General features: G+C 44.8%; 1 protein-coding gene across 1 annotated transcript in view; it reads left to right on the plus strand.

Moving 5' to 3' along the window:
- ABCA4 (ATP binding cassette subfamily A member 4) overlaps positions 1-12522 on the plus strand; it is a 227808-nt gene that overhangs the window by 376 nt on the left and 214910 nt on the right. The gene's annotated exons all lie outside the window — the stretch shown is intronic.

Below are 12522 nucleotides of genomic sequence, written 5' to 3' on the forward strand. Positions count from 1 at the left end.
TATATATATACACACACACACACACACATATATATATGTGACAAAATGGCACTTCACGTAACACAATTAGGCACCTGGGTACCTTTGGGTACCATTTCGGGGTGCAAACCACCATCGTCAGGTAACAGCATATATACTGTATATATATATATATATATATATATATATATATATATATATATATATACAACACAAAGAAATAGTTATGTCAATAATTATGTTTTTTTTTTTTTTAATGGACATTTTGCCAAGTAATTAACTTGGTTACATGAAAAAAACGATATTTGGAATGAACGTAGGATCCTATTGAAGCACACTGTACCTGTTTAACAAGTGTATGTAATGCCGGTCTCTAATTGGACAGCTATGCACGATCTTTGCAAAATTTCACAAGATGTATTCATGGATCCATCACCCCACAAATGACTCATTATCTAACGGATCACTGCATAGACAGGTCACTTGTTTCTGGAGAATACTTTGTGGCCAAAAATCATTTTGTGGAGATGTTCTTAACGCAGTAGAATAGAACAGGGCTTCTCAAGTACCCTACAAGTCATGTTTTCAGGATTTCTGTTTAATAAACTTGCCTGGCAAAGAATAAAGAAATCCAGAAAAATGACCTGTTGGGGTTACTTGAGGATTGCAGTTGAGCATTTGTTTTTTATATTAAAATGATTTATTTAAGGTTATTGTAAAGTTTTATTTTATTGTATATATTATTTTTCAATAATATTCTAGTGACTTGTGTTGACAACTGTATATTTACTGTATATTTCATGTAGCTAAGATGTAGCCTAGGTATAGCTCGGTACACTGATTGTTATATATTGTTTATTTGATTGAAGAACAATATATTGCTAGCGCATGGATGTCATTCACAGACATATTAGGTGAGCCCTGCAGCCAGGCTGATCAGTCCCTGATTAACCAATAGGCTGATTAGGCTGCAGCCTATGGCACCAGGATGGGGGATGGGGGGCGCCTTGCAGGTGACAGACGAGGACCAAAATGAAGGCCTAATTTATTCCATGCTTGGTAGCCATCACCTGTCACGATGTACTGTAGGTACTTAAGGTGACTACCAGGTGGCTGTACCAGGGTAACTTATGCTGGCCATGCATCAGACCAACTTTCCTCTAACCATCCAACTAGTTGGATGGAATAAGAATCTGGTACTGGATGGGAGCAAATGTAATTTATAATGCAATCATTTGCTCTCAAAATCTGGAAACGGAAAAAAAACGTTCAGACAAGGGGCCAGATGTATCAAGCTTTAAAAAGTGATAGTGGAGAGTGATGAGCAAGGAGCCAATCAGCTCCTACCTGTCATTTTTCAAATCCAGCCTTTAACATTGAAGTGAGGAGCTGATTGGCTGGCTGTTTATCACTCTCCATTATATTACTTTTTGAAGCTTGATACATCCTAAGTAGTTGAATCGTTTTGACTTAAACAATTTGGGCCAAATGTAATAGGGTGCAAGAATTAGAAAGTGAAAGATTTTGGGAGAGTTTTCCCATTATTTTTTAAAGTTGCAATCATTTACACTGAAAAAAACAGGTGGATTTTGCAATGCAAGGAGAGCTACATGTATATTAGTCTAGGGCACCTGGAACCTTTATTCAGGCCCTGGCGATATATCATGCAGATACAGCTGGCTGTGTGTACAGATTTTGTGAGTGGTGGGCCGGGTGCAAAAATATGCTAAGAAAATCATGACCTCAGAACCAGCTGCCTACAGCAAGAGAAGGGGCAGTCTGATGTCATCAAAGGACGAGTCAGGAAGAGATGAGGGAAGGGGGTAGGAAAGGGCCACATTACATGGATATAGGACTAGGACTTTTATATAACAATTACTTCATGTGCCAATGTATGTGTTATGTTTCAGTGCTTACATATAAGCACAGCACTGAAAAGCAGGAGCACGGCGCAACACTAATGGAATATTTATGGCATTCTCTGTGCAGACCATGTACCCTGGCTGTATCAGTGTGTGCTCCGTGTGGTCAGAGCTGCACCACTGATACTTATTTATTAACAGTTTCTTATATAGCGCAGCATATTCCGTTGTGCTTTACACATCCGCATCTGATATGACATCACAAAGGGGCGGCCATATTCAAGTGAATCTACTGCCAGACATATTGGGTGAAATTTACTAAGATGTGAAATACACTTCACAGGTCATGTTGCTATGGGCAACCAATCACATCCTGTCTACTATCTTCTAGAGGGTGGTAAATAAATAAGAAGTAGCAGCTTCTGATTGGTTACCCATAGCAACATGACCTGTGAAGTGTATTTCACATCTTAGTAAATTTCACCCATTGGGTGGTAGATTTATAAGTGTCAAGATTGTTTGTGCATACACCTTACCTATCAATAGACTTCGGCCTCAGCTGGGAGGCTAATCCAATGAATAATAAGTGTGTACCCACTACCCAGTCATGTTATGCAAGTTTCACCCATTCCATAGTTAATAGTTAAATAAATAGTTGTTTTATATGTATACAATCCAAAACAGTAACCAAAATAAAAAAAATTGAAAGCTGAGGGGTGCTCAACATGTGGCTGCGGAGGACTGCGTGTGGAACTACATATCCCAGCATGTCCTGCCACCACCAGCAAGGAATGCTAAAACTGTGGCATGGCATGCTGGAATGTGTAGTTACAAAAAGATGGAGAGCTACATGTTGTGCACCCCTGCAATGAAAGATAACTTGCTTCATTATATTAACATTGTAATATATTTTATCTTTTCAATTTAATTTACAATTCAATCGTTTCAACCAAGCATACAATATAAACTAAATAGATGTAAGCATTTCAGTACTTATTTGCATGGGCGCTGACAGGTAAAATAAAGGGGTGTGGTCAACAGAGGGGTATGTCTGCTGGGAAGGGTGTGTGGCCACATCCGTGTGGGGCAGTGCCAGATTAAGGTCTAAATGGGCCTGGAGCTGAAAATGATCAAGGGCCTATTATGCGCAATAATAGGGGTTGTGGCCAGCACCTAATAATGTGGGAGGCGTGACCAGTGTTCTGTTTGGGTGGTCTGCTCTTGGGTGTCTATATTTGTGTAAATACTTTCAACTAATTATATATGCCTGGAAAAAGCAGGGGGCTGGCATAGGAAAAATGCAGGGAGATATATTGGCGGGTGCCCTCCAAAGGTGCACCCGCAGGATGCCAATGTCCTAAGATACTTGCAGGGTGAGGCGGCATTCCAGTCATAAAAAACAATACTGAAAGCCGAAACTTGGTAGACAACATTTCAGCACCTTTTATGTGGTCACCTAAGTTTACCATACCATATACCCCTTATACAAATCATGCAACACAATAGTAACCCCCTTATACTGTACTTGCCTCTTACACAATATGCCACATGGAAAGAGCCAAAATTCACACTATGGCACATGGATTGAGTCAAAATTCATGTTATGCCACACAGATTAAGGCAAAATTCACATTTTGCCACATGGATTGAGCCAAAATACACACTATATCAAACAGATTGAGGAATAATGCACAACATGCTTCACAAACAGGGGCATTACATGTTAAGCCACACACCATAATGTCCATTACGTATTATGCCAAACACCATAATGCCTATTAAAAATGATGCTACATAAGTGCTGCTTACCTACATGCTCATTGCCAGGGGTTCCATGCTCATTGCCAGGGATTCCATGCTTACTGCCATGTGGGATTGCATACTCATTGCCAAGGGGGAATACATGCTTGCGGTAACTGGGGGACAGCCGTCAGAGGGCAGAAATGACAGCCATTTACAGCCAGGCAGAGAGCAGGGGGCTGCCCGGCTGTACTCAGAGCAATGCAGGTCCCGGCTATTTGAAATAATACCCCCTTCACACCAGAAAATGCAGGGATTTTCCTGAGCTGGCCCCTTTTACACCAGCCTAGTCCCTGCATTTTCTGGTGTGAGGAGGAGAGAAAATGACCCCCACTCCCCCCCCCCCCCCCCCCCCCTTAAACAACCAGCTATATCTTTGGAACCAACTGACCCATTTACATGTTGGCTTCAAATGATTTTTTAATGATTTCGGTCCTGTGAAACTGGGCCGTTTGGTTCCAGGGAAATCTGTCCTTAAACAACATGAACAGCCATGAAATTACATTTCAGAAATGAAAAAAAAAAAACGGTTTACCCCAATATCTCTAGAACCAATGAACCCATATGGACCAGCCTGATTTCAGATTGAAGGCCCAGGGATTTGGGTTAGATTGAGATCAATCTTGAGCTTCTGTGATGCCATTGGAACCGGGTGGGGATCGGAATTAGCGGGTTCCATGGTATCTCCGGTTCCCGGGGGCTAGCGATGCGGGGCTGGGCTCATTGGAAAGCCCTGGCCCTCATCTACAAAATGGGCCTATGTGGAGTGTGGGCCTGGAGCTGGAGCTCCATCAGGCCCATTGTTAATCTGGCCCTGGTGTGGGGGAAAAAACTTGTTTTTGCGGGTGGCTGGGTGATGGTAGGGTGCTGGGAGAAAGTCCCCACCACCAGCTCTGAACAGCATCTGCTGGGCTGGGGAGAAAGGCTGTGTGCTGCAGCGGCTACCTCTCTCTCCCACTGCCTGGCTCTGCAAGTGTGGAGAAAGACCCAGCCCCTGACAGGTTTGGTTTAACAAAATTAACACAAAAAAAATCTAGTTTATGTTTAAAGCTCTCACAAACCAAATGTTCAGACTGTATTTGTATGAAAGCAGGGAAGGAAGGTGAAGGAGAACTTGGGCCTAAAAGGAACATGAGGAACATGAAGTTTATATTTTAGATATTGGTATAATTTTAAACATTTTTAACCACATTGCTGCTCGTTGAAAATAAATACACTAAAAGGTATGATGATTAAAAACTAGTTTTAAGAGCTACAGAGTGTGACTTGGAAAGCACTGAAATGGTGCCAATCCCGAGAACGCTATTTTAGCCTGCAAAACACAGACCCCCATTTGATAACAACACGTATCAATCCTTAGAAACACTGACCACTAACTTTCGAGTGTGTCCAGTTGTTTATAAGTTGCAACTATTTATAATAACATTCCTGGCATTCTGTAAGTAGCAAGGGCAGAATGTTCCTGAACCTGTTAGTCAATTCCCATCGCCACATAGTTTTCCTGTCTGCAGCTTGTCATTTCTCAATGTGTCCTATTGGACTGCATAGAGGAGACAAAATCTTGCACTAACTGGTCACTGTGCCGCTATAGATGATGGCAGTGTCGGAATTTGTGGGTTGTGGGCCCAGGTGCAAAAATATAATTTAGGCCCCCCTTTTCCACCCAATCCAAGTTCACAATATGCAACACAGCAGTGGGTAACAGTGGGTCAGATGTACTAAACTTAAAAAGGGATAAAAGAGAGAGTGATAAACCACGAGCCAATCAGCTCCTACCTGCCATATCACTACTGTGTTTGAAAAATGTCAGGTGGGAGCTGATTGGTTGTAGATTTATCACTCTCCATTGTATCACTTTTTAAAGCTTAATAGATCTCACCCAGAGAGAGGAAGAGGGTAACAGTGTAAGGCAAGGGGGAGGCAGAGTGTGACAGGGAGAGTGATAGGGGAAGACAGAGGGTGATGGGTAAAGGCACAATGTTCTTCGTGGTCCGGATACCAGGGGGTATGTACCTTTGTGGCAGTGACCCCTGCTCTGTCTCTGCTCTGTCTCTGACAGGGCCCCCACCCCTTGGCTTTCCTCAGTTTGACACTCTGTCAGACATAGGGCGAGATGTATCAAATGGAAAATGCGGTAAAACCCCGGTTTTACCGCATTTTCCAATGTATCAAAAATGATACCGCACTGAAGGGTATCGCCACCTTTGGGTGGCGATACCCTATAGAAGCCTATGGGCTTCTTTTCGCCGCCCGCCGACGCAAACTCGCCGATTCGCCGACCCCCCCTCTGGCTTACCTTCCTGAAGGGTCCTCCTGGACCCCGGAAGGTAAGCCCTGCCTCCCCCTAGTGAAGCAGCCGGACATCCTTCCGGCTGCAGGGGGGAGGAGGAAGCGCCGGGGACAGCATGCATAGCTGTCCCCGGCGTGAGGGGAGAGCGTGGCGGCAGGGAGGTGACGGAGACCCCCCGCACACCAGTGTACAGGTATCGCGGGGGGCCTCCGTCACCGCACCGCGATGCCAGCCGCATATGTTAGTACATATGCGGCAGCATCGCGGCGGGGGGGCGGCGAAGGGCGGCAATGTATTTTAATACATCCCGCCCATACTCTGACAGTGCCAATTACACCAGTTGTGAGCTGCCATTAAATCACAGACAGAGATGATCATAAATAATGTACAGCTGTGTGTTAATTAGTGGCAGCATGTGACTGTGTTCATCAGTGCTCATGGCAGGAGGTGGACATTTTTTACCATGAAACAATACTTAGCTGATGAATACTCTACATGCCTATTGGTTCAGTGATATCACTAGTACCTAGTGAATTGATTGGCTGAACATAACTTCAACCCAAGAAATTTATATGGGGGACTTGTCCACTGAGTACCTTTAGCACATTTTACTTAAAACCTGTCACTAGCTCATAGATCATTTATAGTCTGCATTCTCAGTAGTCCAGCCAACAAGATGGCTGACTCCAATGGCTATAGGTGATATGTCTCTGCAAGCTATAAACTATAGTAGAGGAGCTGTGATATTCTAGCTACAGCCATAACTAGGTTTATAAACAGGACCAGATTAAGGGCTACATGGTGCATATGGTGTCTGGTGCTGAATGTGTTCAAGGGTCTATACTGAGGAGGGGAGGGGCTAAGTGCAGGACTGTGTAGGCGTCAAGCCATGTGGGTGAGTACACCCCCTACACTGTCAGTCCCAGTGACTCCCTAAATACAAAAAAAATGGCATCATTTTGTGACAAAACTATGATATAGCCAACAGTGCGGCCAGGTTTAGTATGCGTGCCTAGTGGACAGGATGCCAGCGGTCAAAAGAACAACAGCAGTTTCCAAACAGAATCCTAGAATGGGCTGAGTAAGTTTATTTACCATACTGCCCTATCCCTAACCCTCCTCGTTGGTACTTAACCACCCTACATCCTTTCCCACAACTTAACCCTTACCCTCTTCCTCTTATTCAAATCTTACAGATAATAAACTGGGTTTGGCTATTTTAAAAGTGGGAGTGGTTGTCAAATCCAAGGTATTATAAAAATAAATATAGATCGCTCAGTTAATAGGTGGAGCAGGATAAGTGGGTGGAGACAATATGATATTAAGAAACTCCTGTAGGCTGTACTATATACAGTATAGACTGGAAGCTGTGTGGTGATATATAAGCAGAGGATGCTTCCTTCAGCCAGTTTCCTGTTACTGGGAAAACAGGTCCCTCCAGTGATATCAGTCACCTGTTTACACCCACTACAAAATATATGGAAATACATTACTGGCACAAATAGAAGTAGGTCAACGCACTGACTAGGTGCATCAGCCCTGCAAAATATAATCTCATTACATGAGATTATGTTTGATAATACCCTTATTTGTTAGACCTTGCCTAAACATTAGTTAGTATGCTAGAAAGCATATAAAGAAGATTATTTGTGAAATGAGCCTTCACTTCTCTTGTTTTGTAGTTGGTGACCTACAAATTTAGAGCATAGTTGCCTACCCTCCTGCATTCTGCAGGAGACTCCCTGAAATAACAGCAATCTCCCTCTCTCCCTCATTAGTCTAAAGGTGCCCATACACGTGCCGATTCGGCTGTGCGTTTTGAGCTTAAATAGCATCGCATCACATCACATGCATTGTGCATGCGTTGTGCATGCGATGCGATAAAAAGCAAGTACAAAAAGTATGTGCAGCACATACTTTTTGTACTGTGCGATGAGATGCCACTGGAGCGCGCATCTCAAAGCACACATCGCCTGGCCGGAATCGGCACGTGTATGGGCACCTTAACAGTCTCCCTCATTTCACCTATCCGACATTACACTGTTAAATTTTATGGGAAAAAAGGAATGAATGAGAGATAGATACATTTACATTGAATCATCAGTACCATTTCCCAGCACTTTACCAAGTATAGTAGCTCTTACTAACTGCTTTGGGGCTCATCTACATTTGGATCTTCCTCTCAGAAGTAGCAATACACACCCAGGCTTCTAGGTGCCACGCTCACAATCTCTTTTCACAATCTCTCCATATAAGGAACTCGACACGCCCTTTGGGTGGAGCATGACATGCCCTCTCAATGGGGTGCTGTGCAAAATTCTACTACCAACTATAATCTCCCTGAAACTAGTTTTCAAAAGTAGGCAAGTATGGTTTAGAGTAGTATGTATGAATGCTACACTGTTATTAGTGGCGTAACTAATAAATTGGCAAATTAAAGTTAAACAACTCCCCCTCTCCCCCCCCTTACCCCTCCGTATGCCGCCGCCGCCGATACAACACCGCATTCAGGTACCCGCAGATCTCCTCCTGGCTCTGTCTCCTCCTGCAGTGCTAATGAAAACTGACCCTCACAAAATGGCTGCCCCTAATAGCATACCGTTTTTAAGGATGCTAGAGGAGGCCAGTGGTTCCCAAATGTAACTCTCTCTCTGCACAAGTTACATCTGCACCACCTGCAGTGCACATGGTTTTGTTCATTTGAGAAAGAATTTGTCTTTGCAAGTGAACCAGAATAAGGCCCTCTGTCCGTGTAGCAGCGGCTCACGTGTACAGTACTGCCAGCGCCGGGATACCTCTGTCTAGAGCAGCCAGCACTGCATTCTGTAATTATCTGCCTGAAAGCCCTGTGCAGACAGGAGAGAGCTCCCCTTTTTCATCATATCTCCTGCTGCTGCTCTCCTGACTGGGCAACTGTATTTCCGGGACAGTGCAGAAGCACAGATGAAGCTGCCCGCATGCAATGTGTTCTTAAATGTAGGAGGGTAATGTGTGTCTGGGGCAGCGCTAGAGAACGGACAAAGCTGTTGTCATATAGGGGGAAATTTACTAAAGGAAATTTGTAAAAAAATAGGTGTATTTGTATCCAGAAATACACTTATTTTTGACATTTACTATCCCGAAAATACGGCTATTCGTATTCGTATTGATAGCACATCAATAAGAATACGAATTATAGTATTTTATATGTATATATATATATATATATATGTATATATATGCCGTATTTTATATGTATATATATATATATATATATATACGGGTGTGAAATAAAGCGGCACTAGGAGTCTGGTACAGCAAATCTATTGAAGCATAAAATACACAGTGTCCAACGTTTCGGGACAGCGACCCCCTTTATCAAGGTGTGTGAACATATATAACGTGTTAAGTAATTATTTCAGTACAGTGCAGGCTTCATGACCTGTGATACCCCTAGTCCAGCCTTTCCAGTCCTGTGCCCCCCATGTCTTGCCTTTACAGTCCTTTCCACCCCAGGGCAAGCCTCCCCTGCCCTGTGCATCCCAATTAAGGACCTGTCCAGCGCTCCCTGCCCTCCACCCCCTTTTTAAAAAAGAAATTGGATCTTAATGCCTCACCTATCCCCACCCGTGCCTCCATCCAAAGTATTTTCAACTCCACCCACCCTTTTATTTTATTAGGGGGGCCATGTCTACACTGTCAGTCCTGGGCCCCGCAAATTCTGGTGGTGCACTCAGTTCTAGAGTTATACCCCTTTTACACCAAAAATCTGGATCTGACCCAGCATTTGGAACAAGGATCCAAGCCGGGTCGGATCCGGGATTTACCCCATTCACGCTGCGGTGCCTACCCGTAGTGTAGATGACATCATCTCCAAGCACCGGGACCGTGGTCATCCCCGCTGGGACCAATGATCACCCCCGCTGGGACCAATTATCACCAAGGTAAGCTGCTGGGCTACCCCCAGCACCCGTGCACCCCCCCAGCCGTTGTCCGTGAGGTGAATGGATGCCGCACACAGGCATCCATTCACCTCCTCCGCTGCCACCGTTGTTATATGCAGATATCAGTGGAGGCTGTGTGTACCCCCTTGTCCAACATGTGGACGCTGCGGTCTGCAGGTTGGACATCCCCCATTCATATAAATGGGAGCCAGGTCGGAAGACCTGGCGTACCCGTTTACACCGCCCTCTACCCAGGTCCTAGCTGTATTCTACCCAGGTCAGAACCTGGGTAGAAGTCCCATGTAAAGGGACACGGCGTGATCCATTTACACCGCCACTGACCCGGGTCTAACCCGCCGATGACTAAGGAATATAACTATGTATAGCTTAATAACATGCAACAAATGCTCCACAAACATGCATCAGCCTCTGGAGGTCATTCTGGTTGACTCGCAAAGCTAAGAAAGTAACTAAATGCCTGCAGGAACGCCCGCCCGCTATGCGCATGCAAATTTTGCCTGCACGCATGTGAATAGATGTTTTGCATAAACATCAATCGACCATTGAATAATGTCTACAGCGCTCGCAAATCTGACTCGGATTTGTGGCGCCCTGGTATGGGAAGAGGGTGGACAATCAATAAGGTGCTGGGCATTCCCATGTGTGTGGCCCATGTCCGTCAACCCATGCTCCCCACTCACACTGCTCCGTGACCATTCACACAAATGGTCTGCACATGCGTATAAGCCAATATGCGCATGCGCAGTACATCACTGTTGCGAATCCGCAACGATGAGTATCAACCAGAATGACCTCCTCTATATATTGTGGGATGCGGTCAATTTCCCGACGCCAGAATCCCGACTGCCAAAATCCCAAACTTTCTCCCTCCTTGGGTGTCCATGACACCCATAGAGGGAGAATAAATTAGCGTACCGAGTGTAGCGAGGCACCGTGCCCGCTGCACGGCGAGCGCAGTGAGCTCGCAAGGGGGGGGCGATCCACGTCCCCCCTTCTTGTCGGGATTTCAGCGGTCGGGATTCCGGCGTCGGGATTTTGACCGCAGAGATTCCGACTGCCGGGATTCCATACCGAATCCGTGTCACCATATACCTTTCATCATGTGCTGGGAACAATTGCTCTTGTTGGAAAGTGCATACGATTCCTGAAATCGTTAGTACTAGAGTAAGAAATGACCATAGTGAATAAGCCTGTTCCTGGATCATGTCCTGTGTATCTTATTCCTTTCCACTCTTTCTGCTATCTATCCTCTTGTTGTTGACTCTGAAAATCTCAGTGTGCAGCAAAACCGCATCACCCCGTATGCCTGCTGGATGTCTGTGCACATTCTTGGATGTAATAAGGAGCTTTTGGCATGGCTTATTGGTTTAATTCAAAACTATTTGCAATCTTAGCATTCTCTGCAGCCGACTCCTCCGAAATTTTGCAAGTGTTTCTTCACGAAAACTATCAGAAAAGCCCAAGGTAGGCAGCATATCTTTGCTGACTAAAACATACTGCTCAATGTAAACAACCACCCTCCCCAACTATTTCCAAACCACTTCTCATTTCTGAGATAAAGATTGCATATAGTAACACTGTATAAGTATATGTCTGGGGAGGCTGGTGTGTGTTGCCAAGCCAGCTATATTGCTCAGGGGGAAAGTGGATACAACTATTAATGGGGAACTTTCAGAAAGTATGGTCAGGTGAAGGTCTGGACTCTGTATTATCCTAGAACCACATCTTGGAGGGTTAGGGGGGGTACACACCAGAACGATTAGGGCTCAATTCCATCAATCTGGATCCAATTCCGACCGATTGGATGCAGATTGTATGTAGATTGGGCATGTTTTTGCATGTTTAGATCCAATTCCGATCCGATTCCAATCCGATGCGCGTCCCCGCTGTCGTTTGATCGTTTTACAGATCCTACCTGCTGCAGGTAGGATCTGTAAGAGATCCATTCAACTGGATACAGACTCAGATCGGATTGGGATCAGATTGGATGCAGATCGTTAGCAGGTTGTTAGCAGATCGTGTGCCCCAACAGATCGTGCGACCATCACACAATCTGCTAACGATCTACTAACAATCAGGATCTTTCTGGTGTGTACCAGGCCTTACAGTATAGATCCTTGATGGCTAACCTTGACACTCCAGCTGTTGTTGAACTACACATCCCAGCATGCTCTGCATCAGATTTAGCATGGCCAAAATAGCAAAACTGAAGCAGAGCATGCTGGGATGTGTAGTTTAAAAACATCTGGTGTGTCAAGGTTAGCCATCAAGGGTATAGATGGTCGACCTTATTCATGTCGACTATGTCCATGTCGACCTTAAGCTTGTGTTCACCTTCTGTCAATGTCGACTTAGGGTATGTCGACCATTCTTAGGTGCCGACCTAGTCACTTTCGGCCATTAGTGGTCGACCTAGTGACTTTCGAACTAGACATTGTCAACCCAGGGAACCCATATTAGCTAGAAGCACTCGGTTATCCTAACTCAGCTCAGAAATACTGTACTTGTTTGCAGCACATAGAAAACAGTTATTAAGGCTGAGAGCCTGATTCAGAGGTGGACGCTGCTGTGCGTGCACTAATGTCCTTTGCCGGGTTAGCGGGTGGGATAATATGCAAGTTTCAGCCTTCCCCTTGTGCAGCAGTGT

The sequence above is a fragment of the Crinia signifera genome, chromosome 8 (assembly GCF_055691185.1).
Source record: "Crinia signifera chromosome 8, ASM5569118v1, whole genome shotgun sequence".
In the NCBI taxonomy this organism is placed as follows: domain Eukaryota; kingdom Metazoa; phylum Chordata; class Amphibia; order Anura; family Myobatrachidae; genus Crinia; species Crinia signifera.